The sequence below is a fragment of the Geospiza fortis genome, unplaced genomic scaffold (assembly GCF_000277835.1).
Source record: "Geospiza fortis unplaced genomic scaffold, GeoFor_1.0 scaffold98, whole genome shotgun sequence".
NCBI classification, from domain to species: Eukaryota; Metazoa; Chordata; class Aves; order Passeriformes; family Thraupidae; genus Geospiza; species Geospiza fortis.
The window spans coordinates 2,186,052-2,191,466 of NW_005054306.1; positions in this window are offsets into that span (position 1 = coordinate 2,186,052).

The window sequence follows — 5,415 nt, forward strand, 5'->3', positions numbered from 1 at the left end:
GAAAGGTTGGACGATTTAACTTTGTTTTGCCAGGAAGGGGAAGCTGTGATAAAAAAGCTCCTGGATACAGCCAATTCTTACAAAGAGCAGATATTCAAGTGTTGCAAGAGGCAATCACATTGAATTGCATCAGGGCAGGAGCTCCGTCCCTGTTAACCTTTTATCTGCCTTTTTCTGTCCCTTGTCCCCCAGCACACCCCTCTTTGGGTTCAGGGATCTGAGCAGCACATGGGGCTCACTGGCCACACTGGGGCTGAACACAGCAACAGGGGGTACCTGGTGCCCCACTCTCCATCTTCCTCCCCTGTGTCCCCTCCTGCTCAGGGTTCCTGGGCTCTGGCAGGGACATCTTGGCTGGACTGCCTCACCTAGACACACAGATCTGAGCACTGCTGAGCACAGAAGCAGGGAAAAGGCAGCCGTGGCTCTGCAGCAAATGCAGAGCAAATGCAGCAAATGCAGCAGGACAGGGGTCTGGAGCTGGATGGTCCAGCTTAGGCATCCGATAATGTGTGTGTGGGGCTACCCCTGGACTCTTCCAGCCCCTGCCTCAGCCCCTTGGACTCTAATGTGGGCTCAAGCTGTTGGATACGCATCACTTGAAAATAAACCCAGCAATAATTAAAACACTGTGCAGCGCTTTTCCCTTTGGGGAGCCGGGGGGGAGGGGGAAATCTGTTTGTATTTTTGGCCTGGTTTTCCTCATTTTCTGCCACAGAAAACAATTCTTCTTAATGATGACTGTTCCACATTCCCGCTCGTGTTCCCTGCCTTTGTTAATGTGAAGATTTAAATGCACCATTTAATGCCAACATGGGCCAATGAACTCATGGCTGCACTCGCTCTCCCAGGCTGCCAGGAGGATGCACGATTCTATGACAGGCAATTAAAAATCCCATTATGGGACTAAGGAATAAGAAGTAGATGATGTATTAAAACAAGGAACATGTTTAATTTATAAATCCAAGTTATTGCATGCTGTGAAGTGCTAGGGAGAGAAATGAATAAAGAAAGGACTTTGTAGAGCTGCTCGCTATTAAGTATTATAAACAGCAATATGTGTCTGGCTGTCAGAGCCTCCTCTGCATGCCAGGCAGACCTCTGCCTCCCCTTCCCCCAGGGCAACTAATTTCTTCTGTTTCCAAATCCGATAAGAATTTTGCTGCATTAGCCAAAAAACTCATAGCCGCAGCATCAGGGAGTGTGACGTGAGCAACCTGGCCTAGGGGATGGGATCTAAAGTGGAATTGCACAATTGCTCTATTAAAATTCAGCCACGGTAATTAAAATTTGATAATAAAGACCTGCTCAGCACCTTGAAGCTGTAGGGATTAATTTCTCAGGCATGTGCCTGTCCCTGCTGTGCCCAGTGTGGTGGTCCCAGCATTGCTCTCCTGGATGTCTGGCTGGGAGAGTGGGCTGCCAGGGGCTCCCACTTTTAATTTCTGAAGGGAAAGAAAGAGGTGTATCACACAGATTATACAAATAACTGCATGGATGGCAATTGCATGGCTGGCCTCATCCTCCCAAGAAGGATTGATGCAGCAGAGTGCAGTCCTGGTGTAAACCCCCCCAAAGGATGGCTGTTGGGTCAGATTCAGGTCCTGAAGTACCTGAGCCCAATTCTCCCTCCAAATGGGAAGGCTGAGGCTTCTCCACGCTCCCTTCACATATGCTTCAGTTATCCTCTGAGGAGAAATGCTTCTGGCCACAGCAGCTCTGGGGACAGAGGGATCCTACCAGGGACACTAGCCTGGGATGACCCAGCAGCCTGATCAGAGGAAATCCCAGAGAGAAGTCAGGGAGACAGATAAGGGGAGGGCAAAATATCCAGCAAAGCATCTCGGATCCACAGGGAGGGCTGGGAGAGGAAACGGCCCATTAGCAGCGTCTAGGGGAATCAAAGAGCCATTGTGCACCGGGCTCTGCATGCAGCTTTCTCAGCGTGTTTGCACCTCCTTGGGGACACTAATCCAGCCTCTCACCTCCTTACGTCAATGCATTTCCCAGCAGATTTCCCCATCTGTTTATCATCTCTGGTGGTGAAGGGTCTCATGGGGAGCTCTGCCTGCTCTGCATCTGCTCTTGTGACAGGCTCCATTCTGTCTGCAAGAGATGAATGAGCAGCCCTGGGGCGGGGAAGTCCTGGGAATAAATTCTCTGGTCTGGGGAAGGGACCTTTCTATGGTGAGGGTGAGACCCTGCACTGCTGCTGTGGTAAGCTGGAGAAGAATGGGAGCCAAGGGGGTCTTTGTCTTCATCCCCAGAAAAGCAATGATGTGTTCCTACATGTCTCACTTCACATGAATGATGGAATGGTTTGGGTTGGAAGAACCTCTAAAGATCATCTCATTCCATCCTCTCTGCCATGGGCAGGGGTGCCACCCACTCGACCAGGTTGCTCTAAGCCCCATCCAACTTGGCCCTGAACACTTCCAGGGATCTGCAGCTTCTCTGGACAATCTGTGCTAGGACCTCACCAGCCTCTGAGTAAAGAATTTCCTCCTAACATCTAGACTAAAACTCTTGTCTCTTAGTTTACAAACATTCCCCTCTGTCCTATTAGTATCTACTTGTGTAAGAAGTTGCTCACCCTCTTTTTTATAAGCTCTCTTCAATTACTAGGAAGCTCTCTAAGGTCTTCCCAGAGCCTTCTCTTCTCCAGCCTGATCCACCCCAACTCTCTCAGTCTGTCTGCAAAGGAGAGGGGCTCCACTCCAGCCCTTTGAGCTTCTTTGTGGTCTCCTCTGGACCTACTCCAACAAATCCATGTCTTTCTTGTTCTGTGGACCCCAGATCTGGACACAGCACTCCAGATGGGGTCTCATGAGGGCCTGTAAGGATCCTGCTCTCCCTGGGTATTCATCAGGGAAGATTATCCTGCCTTGTCTCCACCAAGGCATTGCCCATCTCCTGACACACTCGTTGGCCAAAGGACACACATGGCAGAGGAAGGTGATTAACAAATCCCAGACCAAACATGCCCCACACCAAACTGCCTGAGAGTGGGCTCCAGGGGGACCTGGGCACAAGGGGAAACAACCAGCAAGAAGAAGTCCAAATGATGCAAAGCTCAGCTCCTGCGATGCACAAATGCCTGACTCAGAATGGCCGTGTAAACAGAATGTGTGAGGAGGGACATCTCACCCAGGCAGCCAAAGGGACTCCCAAAGCCAGGAAGGACACATTTCCCCTTCCCTCTTGCCACTGGAAGGCACAGAAGCCCCTAACTCCTGAGGGTTTTGCCATGACATTCTGGTGTGAAAAGCCCTGTGTTCCCCGGTGTTCCCCAAGTCCCCGCCTCAGCACTGGGTGCTGCAGGAGGTTTTCTTGTGAGAGCAGTTCTGCTGTTCCTGGTTATATCACTGACCCATATTCCTGCCTGAGCTTCCAGCCATCACAACATCCCAAATAAGCAGATTTTCCCCACTAAGGTGTGGGTATGGTCTGCTAGAAGGGACTATCCAAACCATTACAAAGTGAAAGTCCCTGTGACTCGGGAAAGTCCACAAGACACTTGCTGCCTCCTCAGTCTCTTTGACTTGATACTGCAAGGATATTCATGGACTTCATCCAGGGCAAATGCCATCCAGGGCAAAAGTCCAGTGTCTGGGAAGAAATAACCCCTAGGCTACAACACAGGCTGGGGGTCACTGGTGGAGGAGCAGCTGTGCAGAAAGGGCATTGAGTCAGCAATGCATCATCACAGCAAAGAAGGCAAACAGGCCCTCGGGCTGCATTAGGCAGAGCATTGCCAGCAGGTAGGGAAGGCAGCTCCTCCCCTCTGCTCAGCCCTGCTGACACCATGACTGGATATTGCAACAGCCTCCAGTACAAGAGAGATGGAGACACATGGGAAAGAGCCCGGGGAAAGCCCATCAAGACAATCAGAGTTCACACAGCCCTGTGGGATCACACAGCCTGGGAGGGGAGGCTGCGCGTGCAGGACTGGAGAAGAGAAGCTCTGGTGTACCTGCAAGGAGGATATGGAGATGATGAACTCAAGCTGCACACAGAGGTGCACAAGGGGAACTCGACACTGGACATAAGCTGAAGTCAGGGAGGTTCAGACTGGATATGAGAAAAAACTGTTCCCACAATAAGGAGGGAAGTTCAGCACAGATACAGGGTGCCCAGAAAGGCTGTGCTGCCTCCAGCCTTGGAGGTTCCTAAGAACCAACTCACTAAAGCCCCAAGCAACCTGGTTTGACCTCAGAGCTGGCAGGATGAAGAGGCTGGGCTGGAGACCTCCTGCAGTCCCTTCCCACATGAGCTCTCCTGTCATCCTACAGTGCCCAAGGCCATCCCATGCCCAAGACACACAGTGCATCTGTGGCTCAGCAGTGCCAAAGGCTGGCTTTCCTCTCTAGGAACAGCACTGGTGACTGCATCTCCTCCCCTGCTGGGGGACCTCCACCAAACCCACAGCTACCAGATGGCCAAAAGCTGCCTCCCCCAGCACTAGCAGGGAGAGGGGGAGCAGGGAGCCTCCCGGCGCTCTCCCAGGCATCCCTAACCACAGCACATTGTTCTGGGCATCACACAATAACCCCAGACAGAGCAGGGCGTCGTGGGGGTGTGGGATCCACAGTCACGTCCAGGAACAAAGCCCTGTGGGAGGGCAGGGGGCTGAGTGCCTGGTGTGGGGTGCAGGAGGGAAGAGGAGGGCAGCTCTCCTTCCTCTGTCCCAGTCAGAATTTGATTATCCAAACCCAGCGATCGTAAACATCCCCCACTCATCTGGTAACAATAAGGAGCCAGGGAACAGCTTGTCCTCGCCTGGCACTGCGCCACTGACCGGGCCATGCAGCCAGAGCCACCTCCCCACACCCCTGATCCTCACCCCTGATCTCTGCAGACACCTGCAAAGGTTGCAGCAAGGTGGGGTCAGCCTCTTGTCCCAGGGAACTAACGAGGATTAGCCTCAAACTGCACCAGGGGAGGTTCAGGTTGGACATCAGGAGGAAATTCTTCATGGAAAAGGTTGTTAAACATTGGAATGGATTGCCCAGGGAGGCAGTGGAGTCACTGTTCCTGGAGATGTTTAAGGAAAGATGGGACATGGCACTGAGTGCCGTGGTCTGGTTGACAAGGTGGTGTTTGGGTTGGACTCGATGATCTCAGAGGTCTTTTCCAACCCCACTGATTCTGGGAGTCTGAGTCACTCCTCTTCCACTCCTGCTTGCACACAAGTTGAGCCTGGTGATGGAAGCCGAAGGTCTACAAGTTCCTGCGTCAAACTCGTCTCACTCCATGACCTCTAGACCTGGGCCCAGCACCACCAGTATCAGAAATTGTGCATAAAAAATGGCTGCCCTTGGGTTTTGACTCTATTGAGTGAGTCTTATTCTGAGACAGGACAATATGGGGGTCTTGCTGAGGGCATCACTGATGGGTAGTGGCTAATGGGGATGG